Source organism: Anomalospiza imberbis, chromosome 2, assembly GCF_031753505.1.
Source record: "Anomalospiza imberbis isolate Cuckoo-Finch-1a 21T00152 chromosome 2, ASM3175350v1, whole genome shotgun sequence".
In the NCBI taxonomy this organism is placed as follows: domain Eukaryota; kingdom Metazoa; phylum Chordata; class Aves; order Passeriformes; family Viduidae; genus Anomalospiza; species Anomalospiza imberbis.
The window spans coordinates 105,748,747-105,770,700 of record NC_089682.1 but is presented as its reverse complement, the minus strand read 5'-3'; the positions used below and the strand labels follow the sequence as shown (position 1 = coordinate 105,770,700).

At 37.2% G+C, this 21,954-nt stretch overlaps 1 protein-coding gene and 1 non-coding gene across 3 annotated transcripts in view; one reads left to right on the top strand and one right to left on the bottom strand.

The window, feature by feature from the left end:
* The window catches only part of GPC6 (glypican 6), a 718,299-nt gene that overhangs the window by 199,161 nt on the left and 497,184 nt on the right, over positions 1-21,954 (bottom strand). The window lies entirely within an intron of this gene.
* On the top strand, positions 8,097-8,265 carry LOC137469833 (U2 spliceosomal RNA). The gene has a single exon (XR_010996712.1). It is a non-coding gene; the product is annotated as a U2 spliceosomal RNA (small nuclear RNA).

Sequence of the window (21,954 nt, the reverse complement as noted above, 5' to 3'; positions counted from 1 at the left end):
TCATTTCCATCTTAAAAGAAAATAATACTCAGAGTCTCTCACACCTAAGTACTTTTATGCAGACCAGCCAAAAAGTAGATATTAATTTCATTCAGAGGTATTGAAAACCTCAAAAACTGCATTTCCTCAGGAGAGTTGTTTCTCAGCTCAGGAGTTTCAATGCTTTTTTCTGTAAGTAACATTTTTTTTGTTGGGTACAGCTTGATTTTTTTTTTCTTTTTTTCCCTTTTCATACATGTTGCATTTGGCTCTGCAATAATCGCAGCAGAGAAATTTGCATAGACTTCAAAGTTTAGAAATAACCGGTTGATACGTAAATCATATAAATCTGTTGGATCACACCGAATGATGTAACTGGGGAAACTGCTATAGAGGAGTTATTAACTACAGCATGCTGTCTCCCTGACTGACTAAGACAGCTTCATTTTAGCGCAAGTGTACATGGAATACAGCACATCAGAAGAGTGCCTTTCTGAGCTTTGATTGAGCCTAGTAGCTTCAGGACATGTTACGTTACTGCATTTTGTACCATTTTCTGGCAGCTTCAGCTTTACCCAAATGCATGTTTTTGCATACATGCAAAACCCCCCAAAAGCAATATTCTTAAGGGCTTCATTACTGAATACTTGTTTTCCTTCTTCAGAAAGTCTAGGAGGAATATTATTTCATCTAAAAGCCAGATTTTGCAATGGTGAACTTGCAAATATAAATAATTGAGGAGAGAACTTATTTGGGTAAAAGCCAGGAAATTTTACTCTCTTGTAACACTTCATTTGCAGACTGCTTTGTAATGTATTTGACCTGTTTTTATAATCAAAATCCTTGGCTTTATCAAGTATACAAACACAAATCTTTTTTTCTGATACAAAAATCAGAGAAACATATTAAACAACTGGTCACCTTTAGAAGGTTTCTTTTTTATTTATAGAAGATTTCTTACCAAAGCAGCTGGTATACCTTGTCTGTTTACAAGGTAGGGGTGTTCTTCTAAAGTTATATTGAATGTACCTAAACTCACAGAGTAAGTCCATACACCATACTTAGGTCCAAACCCTGTTATTTCTTGGCATAAAATAAAATTTGTCAAATATGAGCAAAATGAATCACTACTGAGATCACATCAGGGAACACACACACTTCCTATGTTTCCTGTGCACCCAAAGGAACTCCTCCTATTTGAAACCACGGAGTCACTCCTTAGCATGAAGCCCTTGCAGGAGAAACTGCTGGGAGGAACCAGCCAATCTAGCCAGTTGGCCACTGAAATAGATACTCTTTAAAAATGCCTCTAGAACAGTGTATAATTTGAAGGAGAAGAGGATTAGATTTTATTCTTCACAAGTTTAACAAATGCATTTACATTCAAGCTGCTGGATTAAAACTGGAAATTTCTACTTCTTTCCCATTTGGTGTTCAAAATGACGGTGAGGTGTATTCCTGCAATCCCATGTAAATGGTCCATAAGTGGAGAGAATTTTGAAACTAATCACTGTCTTTAACACTTTAGTGTTGGCTAAATCATCCAGCTTTCCACTCAGCAAGCTGATGTATGTCTGGCAAAGGAATGGTGCACACTGTCTGAGAAACTGAGGTACTGACATCATTAAATTATTTTTGGATCTCTGTGCAGTCCATCTACTTAATGATGAAAAAATGAATAAGTTTCCCAAGCATTATTTTATTCATGGACTAATTATCTCAAGAGTTTACATAAGACTAGAGTCACAGAATCATAGAAGATGTTGACTTGGAAAGGACCTATCAGGATCATTGAGTCCAACTCCTGGCCCTCCACAGGGCATCCCGAGTCACACCATGTGCCTGAGAGCATTGTCCAAAGGCTTCTTGAGCTCTGCCAGCCTGGCGCTGTGACCTCTGCCCTGGGGAGCTGTTCCAGGGCCCAGCCACCCTCTGGGTGAAGAACCTTTTTCTAATATCCAGCCTAATCCTCCCCTGACACAACTCCAGGCCATTCCCTCAGTCCTGTCCCTGCTCACCACAGAGAAGAGATCGGTGTCTGCCCTTTCTCTTCCCCTCGTGAGGAAGTTGTAACTGCAGTGGGGTCTCCCCCCAGTCTCCTCTTCTCCAGACTGCACAGACCCAGTGACCTCAGCCCCTCCTCATATGGCTTCCCCTCTAGGCCCTTCACTATCCTTGCACAATAAAATGCTTCATGTATGTGGCCAGGTCAGAGTTTTAACTTGCATACATTAGAATGTCTTGACTAACTTCAAGAAGTCTCCCTACATTCTTTTATCTGAAAGTTAGTCTGTAGAGAACTCCATGGTATGATTCTAGGGATTCCTGTCCCCAAATCCTCCACAGTTTAATTCTAGCATTCTTATCAAATAGTCTATTTAAAGATCAAAGGGGACATAAGGATTAGCTGTTCATGCTTGTGATTTCAGAGGAAAAGGAAGAAGGAAAAAATCTTTAATTAAGAATTGCATTCAATGTGCTAGTACTGAGGAAATTTCTCCTAAGCACAAAACCCAAAATTTCTACCACCCATCATAACAATGATGTAACCAGGATCAGACTGAGATGTATCACAAAGCACACTTTATAGGGCACACAAGATTATTAGACACCTTTGGATCATACATCCTAGGAGTTTTTTTCTTTAATTTCATCTTTAATTAACTTCAGGATAATGACTAAACTTCAGTGCAATCAGAGACTATTTTTTGCCATACACCTTTGACATTTTTTTATCCACATGTTACAATTACTCCCTATTGATTTTTTTTTTGTTGTTGTTTGTTTTTTTTACTGGGAAAAGCAGGTAAAGCTTAGCTGGTAATGATGGTTTTGTTCTTTTTGCTCTTTCTTTTCTTCAGAGAAGATCTGCTCACTGTTGGATCCAAGTAATTAAATTTTCTTTTTGTCCATATTTTGGCTGTTTTCATGAACACTGTGTTATTGCTCATTTCATTTAATAGTCAAGGTATCAAGAAAGTTCTTTTCAGTGGAGTTCAGCTGAAATTATGTCTGTATGTATCCAATTATAACTACATAGAAATAATAATAAGATTTTGAATGCTCTATTGAAGTACTTCTCATTGCTTCAGACTGGCTCATAGAAGCTAAGGCCTCAGTTCACTGCTTTTATAGCACAATCTGATATAAAAATAGAAGTATTGCATCAGCCATACTTAGGAATTTATGTTGTAGAAGGTAAATATGAGAATATTTGCTTATATCAACCAAAAGTCTAGTCTAATACTAACCACCTAAAGACAAAAATAGCTATCCTTTTAACAATTTCATCCCAGTTGACTGAAAGCTAGAAGAGCTGGTTTAAGTAATACAGCTTTGTACTAGTGCCTATGACTTTGTGCTTGAATTATATTAAACTGAAAATAAAAAACTTCAGCCCTTTAAGCAGCTGCAAGATTCCCACAATCCTGGGATAGTATATCTCATTAATATGATGAGACAAAACATGATCATTTTAATTTTAATATACTAATATCCCAGAAAATATTTTTCTAGCAAAGGTATAATGTATAGTACAAGATGTTCATTAAATAATTAGAAAAAAATAGGACAATATAGTTGAACCCTACATAAGTTTTATAGTGTAACAAAAAAGATTATACATTTACTATCTGTTAACAAACCATGTAGCACTAAGAAAGAAGAGGAATTTTTAGCCATTGTTATTGTCCAGCTGAGATGTCCTTTTCCGGTATCCATGACTTTGAAATCATGAGAAACATGCCAACTACCTTTCTTTCGAATGCTTATTAAAATTTGAGGCATTTTTCTTATTTCATCATCTCAGTTGTGTTCCAGTGTGTGCATAATTCTGGAAGGTGTACTAATATTGTCCCTCTATCTAGCAGATGAGAAACCATGAAATATTACAAGCCATTTAGAAAGGAATTTAAACAAATAAATCCCTAAAAGTTAAGCATCAAAATTTTTGAACATTACCTATGGGCATCACTCTTAACTATAATTTGCCTAAATTATCACAACATGTAATTGTGAAAGTGGCCATATGAAAGTAATGGCTGGAAGTCTTTAAGAGATTACAGCAGGAGGTTGAACATCAAATAATAAATAACTGTTGGAGAGGTGAGTTGTGGAATTTCACAATTTCTCTACAGAAGTCAAGAGCAAAAAAAAAGACAAGGACAAAATGTTCAGATGTTTACTTGGGTGAGACTGAAGCGGTATTTACAGAGAAAAAGAATAGCCTTCCCTATTTTTAGGAAACTAGGAAAATTACTTATCAGATGATCTGAACACAGAAAATCTAAATTTAGAAAAGCACTTGAAAAGCAGCAGTCACAAGATATTTTGTGTAAAGCTTATTTTTAATCTCTTGATACACTTCTGAGTGACACTTTAAAGAATTTTTTTTTACAAAATAAAATGTTTGAACACTCAGATATAAATATTAAAATGTTCTTAAATCCTGTTTTACCTGTCAGAAACATAATTAAATTCAAACAAACTTGGTGGAAGCGAAAATTTATTTGACTTACAAACACGCAAGCTGAGAAAATACTCCAGGATACAAGGATTTACATCCCATGAGATATCACTGAGCTGAAAAATCTGCCCTGCAAATTTTGTGGAAGAATATTTATCTATCTCATCTGTTTTTAGAGTAATCCCACATTAAACAGAATCTGAGGTACAGATTCCATCTGTTACTTTCCTGGAATTTCGAGGACAGCACTAAGGTGAAAAATCTCTGAAATAATTTCTTCCATCCATTCCCAGAGGATGAAAAATTTTCCAGTACACAGAAACAAAGAAGGAATCTCACAGCTGTTAGGCTTTCAAACTCCATCATTTCTTCTGGAATGTAAACATTAAGACACTCTCTTAATAAAAAGTAGCTACTCTGCTTTCTTCTCAGAGCAAAAAGTCTAAACTGCCTCTCACTTAAAAGTGTGCTCATTTCTTTCAGACTCATACTCCCTGTGAGGAAAAAAACTGCTGTAGAGAAGTAGGTTAAGTATTGCCCAGGTACAAATCATAAATAGAAAGGGAAGTCCTTGATAATCTGGAAATCAAACCCCCAGATAAGCAGAAGGAAAAACTCTGAGAGAAAGAGAACTGTCACAGCAGGAGATAATGATCAAATCGTGCACTTAGATGTTTTGTGCAGCAGTATCTGGATAAGAAAGTGATGTGAAGAATGGTCAAAGTCATCCTACTTGCAACACCCACAAAGTTTGAAATGCAGACTATATACCTGAGAGCATTCTTGCTGATTGCCTATGATTCACCATGCCAACCAAAAAAGCACCTGAGAAGAAAAGCAGTTCTCTAAGAGAGAGAGAGAGAGCACGGCAAAACTGCTCTGATCACTCACAAGTACTCACAAGCACCTCTCCTTGACTGTCTACTGATGCATGAATTGTTTCACTGACTGAAAAAGGGCATGAATCAGAGTGGTGGAAAAGGCTGTGGGATGTCTTCTTTGTGCAGTGTCAGCAACAACACACTCATGAGAAAGAAATAAATGCTTACACAATATTGGCAGTCTTGGTTGATAATAAGTTATGCAATAATTCGAGGTGACAAGTGACAACAGATTGACCCAACTTGTTCCTGCTTCTTCCTGCACTAAGAAACATGAAGTCAAGATGCAAAAGACACTTTAAAGTTTAGAGTAAGTTGGTCACTAAATAGTAATGTGATCATTATCAGAATTAGTTGACAATGGCAATCTCCTAGAAACTGCAAGTAAGGATATGTAGATTCCTTCCAGCTGTTTTCCTGTGTAATTGGTGAATTGTCTGGGCTGCATATTCACAGTGACAAAAGGTAGGAACTGGGTAGATCAGTACTCAAAGGAGGGTATTTTTACTAGAGAAAGAAATAAAATTGTAGGAGTAATGAAGCAGGAAAGTCCAAGTTTGATGGTTTTGCCTACTTGTTAAGCCTCATCATATTCCTATACTGAACATTATTCAGGCAAATTCAAATGGTAACATTTCATTACTAGCCTTGGGCTATTGGGGGAAAAAGGCTAAGGAATATCCATAGAAATCAAACAAGATTTTTCAAGTTGCTCATGTTCTTGGTCCTTCTCCATGAAAATCAAAAGACCAAACAAGGAGTGCTGAGTTTTGAAACAAAGCAGTCACTCTGAGTATTCCCAATAAGCTGGTCACACCGTGTCAGAGACAGGTTAGGTACAAAACACAGTCATAAAGGCACTAAGGAATGTGAAGCCTGCTTTAAAGAGGGACTGTTTTCTGAAGACCCTGCAGCCCAGTAGAAAGCAAAATGTTAATTTTTTGGAACACAATAGAATATAATATTTTGCTTTTTAATGTCATAATGGGAATTATGTACAAGATGGACCACAACAGACAGGACAGTAAAACAAATTCTGTGTGAATCATATGCAAGTACAGAGATTGAAAGGAAACATATTTAACTATTTCCTTGAGTTCTAAAGGGAAGAAGGATGTCAGATCTTGAAGGTATCCCAGCAAGGATCTAGTCAGATACATTGCTAGGTTCCAATATTCAACCACAAAGTCTTGGTAGTATATTCAGTGTAGCACAGAAGCAGAGTGATACTTTAGAAATAGTTCACCATCTATTTATAGGGTCCATAAATACCCACGGCATTACGTGGGCCCAAGTCATGTGAGATCACCCTGCAGCTCCATGTTAACATTTCCTCCTTTATGGTCTTTCTGATACTCTTGTTAGGTTTTCAGAGAGCTACTTGTAAATATAAGTACCATATATAAAATATTTAACAGATGCTCAAGTGCACCTTGGGATGATGACTATGGTCTGGAATGACCTTTTTATGGGATGTGTGCTCACATTTCTGCTGAGTATCGCACTTGCAGTTTTTAGAACTGCATAGCTGAGAGTAAATCTTCATCTCATTATTTTATTTTCTTTTATTTCCCTTTTAATCCCTTCCTCATAACTCCATACGTATAGACACAAAACATAAAAACAGAGGGATCCTCGCTAGAGTCTGTGTGTCCTACTTCCAAGATACTACAACAGAAATGTAGGGAGGTGTTTAAAACAAGAATAGTTAGGGGAATAATGTTTCCATGAATAAGGATTCTTTTCAGCATTTTGTCTCTGAGTTGTACACTAAAGAAAAACATGGTCCAAAGTACTAGCACTGGATGACTACATGATATGAAGTCAAGTATATAATTTCCTAGAGAATGTTTTACATATTAAAACAAACTAGTCCTGTGTAAAAGATTCAAATTTCTTCCTTCTCCACACTCAGATCCACATAAACATAAGATAACCTGAAATCATGTATGAAAAAATTAAATTAGACACATTGTCTTCTCCCCAGTAGCAGAAGGGTGAACTGCAGCAGCAAATTGCTTTTGTGATACCTAGTATTATAATAATATACTTTAGGGACTGTAATTTTTGGGAAATAATTCCAGTGGAAAGTAAGGACATTGTAGCATTGGTTTGAAAGAAGCAAGTACCAAAAAAAAGACAATTTGTCAAGTTTAAGCTGGTTATTTTTTCATTCCTGCAGGAAGCAGATCAAACCTAATCTATTAAAATATATCTGACAATCAGATTTACTTTTTTCTTTTATTTAGAGATAGACTGTATGTGAAATTTGCTATTAAATCTTCATTTAACCTACCCTGAATTTTAGGTTGATGTACAACCCAGAAATAGTGTCTACAACCATATGGAAATATTTTTAATATCTTGTTCCTCATAAATTCTCAGCAGGTAAGATGTTATTCAGATTACTTTTTCTTTTATCCAAAACTGAGCAAGAAAACTCATTTTGTGTAGGGCTGACTAGTATCTAAGAGGCAGCAGATTTATAAATGAGAAAAATAAAAGATTTTAAGGAGGTAAACAATACAGCCTAAAATTATTTTATTTTGCTCAGAATTTTTGCCAGAATAATTTAAACCCCAGCAATTTCACTTATATCTATGAACTACTGTAATTGTATTGATTTACAGTTCTTACTTTCTCAGGTGAAGAAATAATTCTTTTATGTGTCATCTTTTAGTGTGTCAACAGCCCTTGGAAGTGCTGATACTATATCATCCTCAGTGGCCAGAAGTGCTCTGCAGTATGCACTGAAGCTCCTGTCCCAGATGCACACTTCTCAGCTGTTGGCTAAGATCAAGTGCATCATCTTTTCTTATCACTTTATTATCTGATACATCCTCAGCTTAAAGATTTTATATTAAATGGATTTGGAAGACATGGGAAGGAGTAATAATTTTCTGCATCCACTCCATGCATCAACCCAAAAGTGCACTGCTTCCAGCTATTTTATATATATATATATATATATACATATATATATATATATAGTGGTCACATCATGACTGCGTGTCAGGATGTGATATCTGGGTGTAAAACCACCCTGTGTGCTTTCATCTTTTTTTAGGTGGACTCTGGATCTGTCATGCTTCCACAGATCCTCTGATGATGCAGTCAATGGCCACAATACCAGCCCTCAACTGTACTACGCTATGCTCTCTATGGAGAACTCCTGAAATCTCAGCCTGTCAGTGCAAAAAGAGGGAAGGTTTGTACCTGGGACTGCCCTTGTCCCTGCTGGTGTCATTCTTCCCAATTGACTGTCACAGTCTTTCTAAAAAAAATAAATAGGGCAGTCTTGACTGTACTGTTGACTGCACTGGTCCGTAACACACCTGCAACTAGACCAAGGAAAGGATTTTTGTATTTCTCCCTCAGCACACCAATTTCTCCTTTAAGAAAGTGAAAGAAGCTCTACAGCTTGTAAAATAAGATGTCAGTCCTTGCTGGATGAAAAAAACATTCATCTTGAACCTCAAAAGACCACATAGATTGGACTGAATGACAATTTGACCCATGTCTCTAAGTGAAAAATGACTGAGTTTATTGCTGGCTAAGTCAGAAAACCCAGTAGAAGGAAAATATATCTAATGTTTTTTAATGGCTACCTGGCAGTAAATTTGTATTTAAGCTATTCCATTGCCATTTGTCTTTATTTGATTAAGCCACCTGATTTATTAAACATGCTGGAATACAATTTATGTACAGCAGTATAATCCACCTCGTGGTCTGGTTTCCAGAACCACAGGAATAAACACTCTCAAACCATAAAGGCACTCTCAGTGCCAGATATCCATTTATAATGCCTGCAGAATGATGTCTCATCCTTATCATCTCCGGTATGGATGAACTGTCAGCTACTCTACCACAACCTCTTTCCAAACCTTTTAAAAGTAAGGAAAGTCTGTTGTGTCCAAAACGCAAAGATATTTCACAAGATGGGAGAGATGTCCTCAGTGCAGCAATATTATTCACCTGGAGTGAAGAAGACAAGAGGAATACCACTGTGAAATCAGCACTGCTTTAAAAAGACAGCTTTGGCAAATACCATTGGAACAAAAATGTACAAAATAATGTTGCAGAAATACTCCCTTGTACAAGTTGACTCCAGGAAGTGGGTTCTTACTATAATCAGCCCTTTACAACCCATATATCTCCTTCCCATTCCTATATCTTGTTCTACCCTTAAGACGCTTGACTGGCTGTGTGGACAGACTTACAAAATGGTGAGATCAGTGATATTGCTGCTGCTAGAAATGGAACAAAAATACTGCTGGGCACCTATAACGATGAGAAAAAGCTAAAGAAATGAAAAAATGATGAAAGAAAACACACTTAGCCAAGACTGAAATCCTGGAGTACAAGAATCAGCCTCTCTTCCCACTTGTCTCTCTCACCCTACAGTTGTCAAGGGCACTGAAAGATAAGCTGAACCAGAAAGAATTTCACTATAGCTGCATTTCTTCATTCAGAGGAAAAGCATTAACAAAATACTTTACATATTATCACTTCAATTGAAAAGTATATATTCCCACTGTAGTAGTTGAAAATGTGAAAATTTTAACACTATTACTTATAGACATAGGTGCACAAGAGGGAAAAGAAATTTCTTCAATATTATGGGTTTTAACATAATGATCTTGCTATATTATCATTTAGTGGCTAATCACATGCTATGAGCAAGCATGTGAGCAAGCAAACCCTTTATGCACTGCTTTTTATTTGTTTATTTTTTGAATGCCTAAACACCAAGTGATAACTAGAGATGGTTATTAAAGGAAGCTATTTAATTACTTACTCATGTAAGAAGTTGATTTTCCTCTTTCTCTCTCATTAGAGAAGTTTTAAAATGAGAATAATGTTCCAAGCAGAAAAGTCCACAATATTAGCTAAGTCAGAGTTAGATATCTTAGAGTACAGTACAGTGTTGCAGAGGCTGGGTTTGTTTCATTACATATTTATCTTTTATGCTCTGTAAAAGGTCTACGTTTATATTATTTTATTTAAAATGAAAAAAAATACAGTGTAAAAAACAAAAAAGGAGTTGTGGAGATGAAGCTTTTGTAAATATGGTGGGATACAATGAAAAGCAGATTAAATTCTGCAGATTGATTTTACTCATTGCTTTTACCAAACTAAAAAAGTTAATTTTGCTCCCTTTATCTGATTAAATGGAATTACCAGTTGGTGAAGGGAAGAGATTGTTCTGCTGTAGTATTAGTTGGTGCAGCCTCTCCTCAAGTCCTGCGTGCAGTTTTGGGCACCACAATAAAATAAATATATAGAGCTATTAGAGGATGTCCAAAGGAGGTGTCACAAAGGTGGTGAAGGGCCTAGAGGGGAAGCCATATGAGGAGTGGCTGAGGTCACTTGGTCTGTGCAGTCTGGAGAAGAGGAGACTGGGGGGAGACCCCACTGCAGTTACAATTTCCTCATGAGGGGAAGAGAAAGGGCAGACACCGATCTCTTCTCTGTGGTGAGCAGGGACAGGACTGAGGGAATGGCCTGGAGTTGTGTCAGGGGAGGATTAGGCTGGATATTAGGAAAAGGTTCTTCACCCAGAGGGTGGCTGGGCACTGGAACAGCTCCCCAGGGCAGAGGTCACAGTGCCAGGCTGGCAGAGTTCGAGAAGTGTTTGGACAATTCTCTCAGGCACATATTGTGATTCCTGGGGTGGTCCTATGTGAGACCACAAGCTGTGTCCTTGTGGGTCACTTTCGACTTAATATTCTATGATTCTAAATCTCTTGCCAACTTTTAATGAAACTTTATTCCACTGAGCTCTTTTTCCTCAATAAAATTATTATTTATTTTAGATTCTTGTTCTGAGCAAGACTGTGTTCTCACTGCATTAGACAAGCACAGAAGCAGATACTTCCATGTTCTACAAATGACAAACATAATCCAGCATTTAAAATGTGAATTCTGCCCATTTTTACATGCTGCTTTTCAAACAGTAGCATTACAATGACAACCAGTCACATTTTCATGGCATCATAAGGTTGGAAAAAATTTCTAAGAGTCTAACTATTAACACAGAACCATTGCAATTATTTTTATCAATTGTTAGGTCATCAAATCTGTATAATTTGATAAAAAAATATGGGGCTTGGTCCACAAGACAAATTGCACCCAAAGTAATTACAAGTTTTTATTAGTCACAAATTTGCCAAACAGGTCTGATTCAGAATCAAGAGAATGAAATATAAATATTTCATATGGATAATTGATAATATAAAATAGGGAAACAATACAATTTTGACTGTTCAGTGAATGTTGCTGATATTTTGTAGGTACTTGAGCTTCCCCCATATTTATTTCTACAGCAAAGCCCTTGCTATTGTATATTAAGTCCCAATCAAGCACTTATTAGCTTCTTCTAGGTCCCAGTTAAGTTACTTCTTTTAGTATGAGCAGTAAGTTTAGTCTACTTCAAGAGATAGAAAAAGAAAGTATTTTAAATCACTCAAGAAGAAAAAGAAAACCATTCAAATACTGATTTTTAAAATTAAATCTAGAGAAATGTTGGTTTCACAATCTTCAGAGGCTTCTGTACCCAGAATTATTTGATATCACAAACTATTCTGAATGGAAGAATCAAAACACTAGGAAAATGTACTTCACAGCATGTGAAGTACAATAAATGAAAATTTTGTAGAGTGCTTATATTCATTCTCTACTTATTTATGGGCACAAAGGAAAAGTGAAGATGGAGCTGCAGACATCAAAATCAAGTGCAGTCTATTCTGGGAACCATTTATAGTGTAAGTAAAAGTATAATTAAATAATGACATCATTTCAGCAGGATCCCATGATAAGAATCAATAGTTAGGCCACTGATCTTGCATTAATGTGGCCTTACATTGTCACTAAATCTTGTCACAGCCACACTTTCACGACACCCTGAATTAACCTCGACTATAACCTTCCCTTTAAAATAGAAGCTTTTTTTACCTTCCCCTTTTCAAAGGCTTCAATGGCTGCTTCTTAGGATTAATGGTATTCAACAGAATTCACATATACAAGACATGATATTCCATTTTAAAAGGTGCAACAGATGTAACAAGCCTTGCCCGAAAGTGTCTTTCACATAAAACAATTAAATGAAACTCTTACATGTTTAAATTATCTGAACTTTTGCTGGAAAACAAATTCCTTTTCCTTTAAGCCTTGCATACATATTGCTTGGAAGCAAATACTGCATTTTGATTTCAGTCATAAATCCAAAAAAGTACTATTAAGCAAAAAACATACAGAGACACAGAGAAAATAAACTGAACATGACTAACATGCTGCAATATTACTTTTAAACTTGTGGCCCTGCTGGTGATGTGTATTTTTTTTTCATGTGCAAAGAACCTTCTGATCTTCTCCAAGTCAAGATCAGCATCTGCAATACATTTTCCTTTTGCTTAGATTGTATTTGCTGCCTGAGACTTTCTGCTCTTGCAAATACAAAAGGCTTCCCACTCCTTACAACTCTTCACAGATTTACTAAAAAATGAAATGCTTCAGAAAATTTTGTGGATACTATTTTATAGCTTTAAAACCATATGAATGTGAACATAAAGCAGCTTCCTGTCCAAATGATACAGTAGGATTTATAGAGAGACATCGTTTTCACTTCAGGGTTTGTTAGGAAATGTGAAGCTGCAATGAATCCTTACCATTCTGGAAATACAAAATGTGCTCTTTCAATCTTGTTTGAAGCTTTCATATTATGTAATTTCTTCTCTGGTGATACTTCATTAAATCGTACAGAAAACTCATTGTCCGCCCTCTCTGAAAAAGTCAATACAATAACTGGATCTTTTCATAAAAAGAATCAGTTTCAGATTCTTTGCTTTCCTGGAGGATTAAAAGCCCTCTGGCTTTTGAAGCTCACTGTGCCCTTGCTGCCTTGTTCCGATATCCAAGGAGGGTCTTATCCTGCACGTTACAACTCACCTTCAGCTTGGTCCCAGAACTGTTCTCTCCGATACTGGATTGTTTTCTGTCTTTGACTAAGCAATGGCATAGCCAGCTGACTACTAAAAACGTGCCTTAGTGTTCAGACTCAGCATTGTTCCTGAAGCTCAGCATTCAGACTGAAGGCAGTACCAACAGAGCAGAGCAAAGACAAATTGGAGACCTTTGTATTTAATTGCTCTTTTATGTTCCTGTATCTATGTGTTGTGAAACATGGAAGTGCAAAAACTGTTGATGTAATTTTTCACATCATAATATGCGGCTTCGCGTTACTTTTCTCAGCCCTGGTCAGCTCTTGAGTGCCCAGCTTGGGTGTCTCAGCTTTTCGCCGGGGCTGGGGCTTGCCGTAGTTCCCGGGCGCTTTTGCTGCTGAGCTCTGGGGTGGGCTGCTGGCCGCGCTTCACCGTCGGCACAAGGGAAGAAACAAAGAGGCAGGGAATTCGTCCAAGTCCGTCCGCGTGGTGGCTGGATGCTTTATTGGCTGCAAGAGCTGCGGTGGAAAAGCTGCAGCCCGCTCCCAGCTTCGCACGGACGCAAATGGCCGAATTCCCTGCCTCTTTGTTTCTTAATATCCATATCAAGGAGCTCATGAGTTTTTTTTCATGGAGGGATGGGACCTTTGGATGGGATCATCTATTTCCAAACTCCCTGGCAAGGGCAGGACACCTTCCACTACACTGGGCTGTTTAAAGCCCCATCCAGGCTTGCCTTGAACACTTTCAGTGACGCAGCACCCAGAAGTTCTGTGGCAAGCTCTCTGTTCCAGTGACTCAGCACTCCACAGTTCTTCCTTAGGTATAATCTAAACCTATCCTTTTTCAGTTTAAAGTCAATTTCCTTGTGCTACAACAAGCCCTTGGAAAAAGGCCGTTTCCAGCTTTTCTCCCTTATCAGTACTGGAAGGCTGCCCTAAGTTCTCTTGGACCCTTCTCTCCTCTAGAGTGAGCAACCTCAACTCTCTCAGCCTGTTCTCATATAGGAGGTGCTCCAGCCCAGTGATCATCTACCTGGCCCTCCTCTAGACTTGCTTGAGCAGGTCCACATCCTTCCTATGTTAGGACCCTCAAAGCTGGACACAAAATTCTGGGTGGGGTCTCACAGGAGCAGAGTAGAGGGTGAAAATCACCTCCCTTAATCTGCTAATCTCTTGTCTGTGGTGAGAAGTGACAGGACTTCAGGAAATGGCATTAAACTCTCATAAGGGAGGTTTAGGTTGGATATTAGGAAAAGGTTTTTCATTTGATTCTTTTGATGCAGCGCAGAATGTGTTCGGCTTTCTGGTCTGTGAATGCACAGTTCTGGCTCATGTTGATCTTCTTATCCACAAACACTCTGCGTTCTTCTCAGCAGGGCTGTCCTTGATCCATTCTCTGCCCAGACTGTATTTGTGCTTGGGATAGCCCCAACCCAGGTGCAGGACCTTTAACTTGGCTGTATTGAACTTCATGAAGTTCACAAGTTCTCAAGCCTGTCAAGGTCCATCTGAATGGCATTCTTTCCCTCTAGCACGCTGACTGCACCACTCAGTCTAGCAACTTAATACAACCTTCTAATAGTACTATATTGCTTGTTAAGTATGTGTTTTGCTTTCCTGGTTTCAAGATCTCTCATATATGAGAGGAAGCAACAGCTCAACCAGAAACTATACAAAATGCACAACATTCTTCTGCTTTTAGAAATTCAGTGACAGACAAATCTGCACTTATTTCTGTCTTAATCTTCATGCATATGGATTAATGCTTGGGGTTTTATGACCAAAGAAAAGGTTTATCCTTGTTACTTAACTGGACAATGGTTCTATAATATTTAGTTTTAGAGGTTCAATAAAAGCATAATGGTGTGTAGTAAAGCTTAATCTACTCTACAGTATTATCTAACATCCATATAAAAAACATAAGAAAGCTTTAGGGAGAGTTTGAGTTGACAAGTCAGCTTTACAATGTGCTTTGTCCATTTTCTCATTGCCAGACATCTAGAAAAGGACAGGTTTTCTCTGTATGTAGCTGACTTGTAATAGACCAGACAGGGCAACTAAATAAAGCAAAACCAGATGACATTGACATAATGTTGATAAACTAGATTGCCTGCATTTTCATCTTCACAGCAGTCAGGGTGTCCAGTAGAACCAAAAAGAACCAAGCAAGAACAAAATGGATTTATTTCCACTAAAGAATTACCACAAGAGTATTCCAGAAGGTGCATTGAATCCCCTTTTTTAGTTTTGATGTCATTGTACGGTAGAGAAGATACAGACAGGTGGATATACTTGTACACAGAACTGCACTAAGACTTTAAAAAATATTCCATGTTCCACAGTGGTAAACTAACTACCTTTTTTTTCTGTAAGCTAATGAGACAAAGCTAATATCGGCTTGTCCTTCATCCCGTAATTCACTTATTATAAAACCACTATTCAAATTACAGTCACATCTTATTAGACAACAGATGGTCTTATCTAAATTGGTTGGTTAATTCAGGTTCATGATTTTGTATTAATAAAGTCACAACAATGAATCAAACCCTTCTAGAACTCTTCTTGAAGTCAGCCATGTGTGGCAGCCGGTGTTCCTATTCAACAAACTTGCAGAAAGGCCACTTGTACCAAATGTATTTCTTCAGTTCCTTAGGAATCCTCATTATTGTGCCCTTTAAATGCATTTCTTCTACCACTGATAGGTGTCAGAGTCTATTTTCCCATTGTTATATATACACTAACTCCATGAGAAGCAGAAAAGGTAACTATAATAGGAAAACCTGTGAAACTGCCATGATGTTTGAATTTTGTTTTATAGAGAAGATTTATGCTCACAACAAAGATTTCATGTCAAACAAGATTTTTCTAAATATATAATAATTCTTCTGCTATAAACTTGCAGTTAACAAAATATTTTTAAAAAGATGAACAACAGACACTTCACTACAATAACATTCTGATTGTCATATGTCAAAGTTACAAGTTTTTGCAACATGTTTTATTTTTGAGTATTTATGTGAAATTGAGCACAACAACTTATGCCTCATAAACTCTATTTTAAAATTCACATTCTTATCTCTATTATCCTTATTCTGCAGATGCAAAACTGAACTACTCACTGAAGACAATATGGTATAAATCTGCACTCTTTCAGGAAACATTAAGGGAAGAGCCTAATTTCCAGTGTCTCATAAGCTCTCCTTCTTGCAATGCCTTTTTCCTTGTGGTCTGAAGATCAGGTTCTGAAATAGTTGTACCTATGGGGTCCTTTATGAGAGCCAGAGCCCTCCCACAAATTGACATGCAGTTTCCAGTGCCTGGAAGCCATTTAGGGAGAGGTTTCCCTCTGAAGTAAATACAGTAGCTATATAAGCCGGCCAACCCATCACAACAGCAGATTTAAAAAAGATGCAAACCTGTGACAGAAAACCTAAGGCAAATGCTGAAGAGACACTGAAATGCCCTAAATGAACAGCTGTCTCACTTCGTATGCAGCAGCCAGTGTCTGGTTTATAGCATGAACTTGATGGCCATGCTCACATAAAATCAGCAATAAGCCTGGACTTTTCACACCTGAATTAAAAAAAAAACGAAAAAAAGAAAGGCCAGTTCTTAATACAAGTCAATATTTTATTTGTGCTTAGGGAGATCCCAGACTGTGAACCAGTTGTGTTTAGAACAATCTGCCCTGACTGAGGTCTCGCTGTCAAATTGTCAGCAGTTTGCTCTGGTGTCAATGGACTACTGTTTTGAGTTTTGAATCCCTTTCCCCAGGATTAACATGACCTGTTGCTGAAAGTTTGAGGTCGAACATACATAGAAGTTAAGGGTATGAGTGGTGATGCGTCAATCTTCATTGGGTCAGGAGAATAAAAAAAGACATGATTGAAATCACACGTTCAACATCCAGTAATACTTTTGATTAAGAGATAAGCAACCTGGAAGCTGATGCAAAAATAATTGAGAAATGCTAAGAGAAGGATTAGAAAAATGCCTAACAGTTGATCCACCCAGAACTTCAGATGACTAGAAGTATTAGAATCCCAAGTGCAATCCAACAGTTGCACTTAGAATTATTAGAATCCCAAGTGCAATTAGAATCCCAAGTATTAGAATCCAACTGCAATATCTTCCAAGCTGTTAAACACAACAGTTATGCTATACACACATACAAAAAATTGCATCTCATAAGCATCCTGTGCAGAACAAAAAACAGCTGTAATGGAAGGGGATGCAGGTTTTGAAAGAGAACTGCAACCCTGCTGGTAACACTTGCATAGTACAGCTGCAACAGGAAGTCCTCAAACTCTCAGAAGATGTAAACCACCAGAAGCAGTAAGGAGATTCTAAGAATGAAATCCTGACCCATGTGAATTTGAGAGGAAGACATCACCTGGCCTCAAGGGCCAAACTGCCAGGTCCATTTGGAAATTCACCTAAGCTGTGCTCTGCAGTTAAATAATTGAAGCAGAAGTCCCTCTTGAGGCAAATGATAATAGAGCTTGAGTACTGAAAGAAGCAGTTCTATTATGTCTTAAACTCACAAAGATGTACATTCTAACCACCTACACCACCCCCACTGCTTCTTTTTTTTTTTTTTTTTTGGTGCAGATTACTGGTTTTCATTGACATAATGATTTATTTGCATTAGATTTCAGAAGCGAAGATGTCATGTGCATGAAAGAAAAAGGAATTTTGGGCCCACATGGTACAATTTTTCATTTACATTACACAATGCATATGACACCTAATAAAGAAGATAAAAAGGCACATCTCTTTGTTGAAGTGAAATAGTCTTACATTTCAAAGAGGAGAAAAAGGATTTGCAAATTTTGCACTTTGTCTGGAGGGTGCTACTGTATATATTTAGTTCATCTCATTTTACAGGTCCATTTTCTTTTATTTCTCTGGCATGATAACAATTCCCCTCTAGTGTTATTTAATTTAAATTTGATTTTCTTTACACATGATGCCAACTTTTGTGCTTTTTTGATTATCATCTGTAAATGAGGACAAGGTGGGTGTTAAGAGGAACAGATGATAAATTACGAGCTATCCCTAAAATTGCAATGCCTAATTTATGTGAAAATTGAGATAGGTATGTAGACCAAGGTTTAAAAAACAACCAACAAAATAACTATGAACTTGGAACAAAGTTGAGTCTTCTACTAATTTCAAACTGACCAGGCATCTAAAAAATCCTACTAAGTAGCATGGAACAGACTGCTTACTCTTTGTGAAATCTAGGTAATTAAACTTAGGAATCCAAAGACCATCAGTATTGTATAATAAAACAGGAAACACACGAACAATACCAACATTTTCCAGTGAGCAATTTTTATCCATTGGAAAAGACATTGACCGGTCTATAGAATTCAAAATAGGACTATCATTTAAAAGTATGAGGAAATCAAAACAAAGAATGAATGACACATAGAAACCCCCCTAGACAACTGAGAAAATGCTTCACAGAAGTATCACATAAAGTTAGAGGAAGACTACTTTAATCTAAATGATTCTCTGCTGTTTTATCCTGTAAGTGTTCAGTGTCCAATGCAATAGGCAAATGCAGCTTTAACAGAATCAACAGCCTTGAAAGCTTTTATGCTTTTAGAGTGCAATGAGCTGTAATATAAAACAGGCTACTATAATGCACATGGGTAAAATGTTTTTTGAGTGATACAACCATTTATGGTGCCACAAATTTCATAAAAATTCCCTGAAAAATGAGAGAATTAGAGCAGTAGAGGAAGTGATTGCCTATATAGGTGGTAAGTGATCACTGACAGTAGTATGGTTATGTCACAAGTAGGTAAAAAGTAGTTTCAGAGAAGTGAAATTGTTCCAGAGTTATAGGGATGAGTAGTATGGCTGCAGTGCATGCAGACTTATGGAGTTGGCTATTTTGGTCTAGAACCTCTTCTCTTTTTGTCCAAATTAAAGAACCCCACCCCTCTCACCCACCCAAGTCCCTGAAACCAGGGGGATCTCCTGTGAAAAGCCTTCCTCAGGTTCTCCAGTGGAACCAAAACTTCCAAATGCTCTTTTTGACTACTTCTCCCTTTCTGTTTTCACACATCTGTTACACACATAAGAAGCTTTAGGGGTGAGGCATAGAGAGATCAGTCATCTTTATGTTTTAAAGTGGCAGTGGGCCCTTTAGGCACCAGGCCTTAATCTACAAACATTTCTAGAATTATTTTCAGAGAGCTAAAAGAAGTGTATGAAAACAGTTTTCCAGAGCACAATGAAATTAAACCCACCTGACAAAATTATTGCAAATAGCTTTCTTCATATTTTTAAGCCATCCTCTGATGCCACAATATCTCCTACCATGCTTCATTTATCTGTGTTTACCTTGTAATGATTTCCGTACCCTTTTTAGAATTTTCTCATTCATTCCAATACCTCATGCAGATAAGCCACTTAATCAACTTTCTTAACTTCAAAGAATTCAATTTTTTTAACATGTGTTTCTTGTATATTAATGCAGTTTTCACAAACTTTAATTTAATATTTTAATTCAACACTGGAAGTATCTGTGATAACTTACTCAACATACATCATAACATGATGTTATTATTAGTTTGAGGACAAAAGCAGAATGGTTGATCCATAATCTCATTTTTTTCCCCTTGTGTCTTACAAAGCTACTGGATGAAAAGCAATTAGTCTTCACATAAATGCATATAACTTCATACATGTCACATAATAATCAAAAATAATATTGAAATATGTCCTGGCTTGTAAAATAAGCATGTATTCTATTTTTGCCATCTGTTGGGAGTTAGGCAGTTTTTCTTATCTCTTTCAAGAACAATGACACTGCCAGGAAGATAATCTCCTGTTAATGGGCTATTGAATTACTCACTGTGGCTGGTAAGACTAGTTACATCATCCCATTGTGAGATGCTCCACCCAGAGGGAGGAGCCAAGCATCCCTGCCACCATAAAACAAGCATTTCTGAGACAACAGACGGCCTTCTTCGCCGGATTTCCCAGAGGAATCAGGAACCAGACCCAGCTGCTCCTTCGCCGCATCTTCAGAAAGGACCTACACCCTTCTGCAGATTGCCGCTCCAGGAGGAGCAGCCACCATCTGGCTGGACTACTATCAACACCCTGACTTCTCAGGGTGTCAGGTTTTTCTCACTCTGCCAGTGGTTTTTTTTTTTTTTTTTACTTGTGCTAAATTGCATTGTTATTTAGTTTTTTTTTTCCTTCCTAGTAAAAAACTGTTATTCCCATTCTCATATCTTTGCCTGAGAGCCCTTTTAATTCTGAAATTGTGATAATTCGGAAGGAGGGGGTTTACCTTTTCCATTTCACAGGAGGCTTTTGCCTTCCTTCACAGACTCCTGTCTTTTCAAACCAAAACAAAATATAAAATGAAAATCCTCTGCCATCATTTCTTATTCCTGTCCTCTACACTGAAATTCTATGATTTTGTTATCCTTCCTTTAAAAGTGAAGATTTTAGAATAAAAGATGAAGTAATTAAATGAAATTGGGAGTATTATAATAATTAAAAATAAGGTAACAATGTGAAAATAATATGGAATGACCTCTCTCTTTCCCTTTTTTATAAGTTACAAAAGACTGGTCTGTCTTAGTTGATTCCTCATTAACAAAAGAGGAGTATCAGCCTGACAAAATTAACCAAACAGTGACTATTTTAAAGACTAATCCAGTGATCAACTTCTTTTTTTTTCTCATTCTTGTTTGATTTACAAGAAGCAAACAAAATCTTCCTACAAACAGCCCTGACATCTTGGGCTTGGGTAAGAAAATAAATACTATCTCATTTTCAGTCTCCAGTGGGAAGGCAGACTAATAATGGCCGTATTATGGTCCTGGTTCTGCAAAGCATTTTCTCCATGCAGACATCACTGCAGGATCCTGGCTGGTGCTCAGACCATCTGATGGCTGTTTGGTGGCCAGAGTGAGACAAGCAGACAGTTTAGTGAGTTCTGTCCCTCACACCACCACCATGTTTTGCATTAAGTGGTGTTCTGGCTGGCAAACTAACCTGAAAAGTCCTATTGTGGATGCTGAATCTGTCTGCTAACCATGCCAATCTAACAACCACATATAAAAACTTTCACTGCTGCCTTCATTCTTTGGCTAAACAGAGCATTTACTTCACTGTGATATTAATATTGGCACTATTTGCAACTATGTAGTTCTCTAAATGCTTATAAAAGCTTTGTTAAAATCTCATTGGTTGATCTTAGCCAAAAAAGGGAAACAAACACAAGGTATACTCCATTCCTGGGGAAGAGTTATGTTGCACTGCAAAGAAAATATAACTGACACTAAGTAATTCTGAAGGGTTTTGCCTTTCTGTCCAAGAAGACACACCGATGAGCTTTTTTCCACAATAGGAATGTAAGTCTGAATTGCACTGCATGAAATTACACTTGCCTAGGCTTATCGGAGAAACCACCTGAAAATGACTTACAACTCAATTTGTTGGGATAAAGTGGCAAAGAATCCTGGAATGGTGAAATGAATCTTTCCTGCTTTGAAGTTTCTGGATAGTTTTTTTACGATAACCATAAAATAGAATAAAATAAACTACAGATCAACCTTCTCTGTAGAGATTTACAGATAGATGTACTACTATTTTTTACTATTTCCAAATTACAAATTATGCAATATACATATAGAATAATTTATTGAAAATAT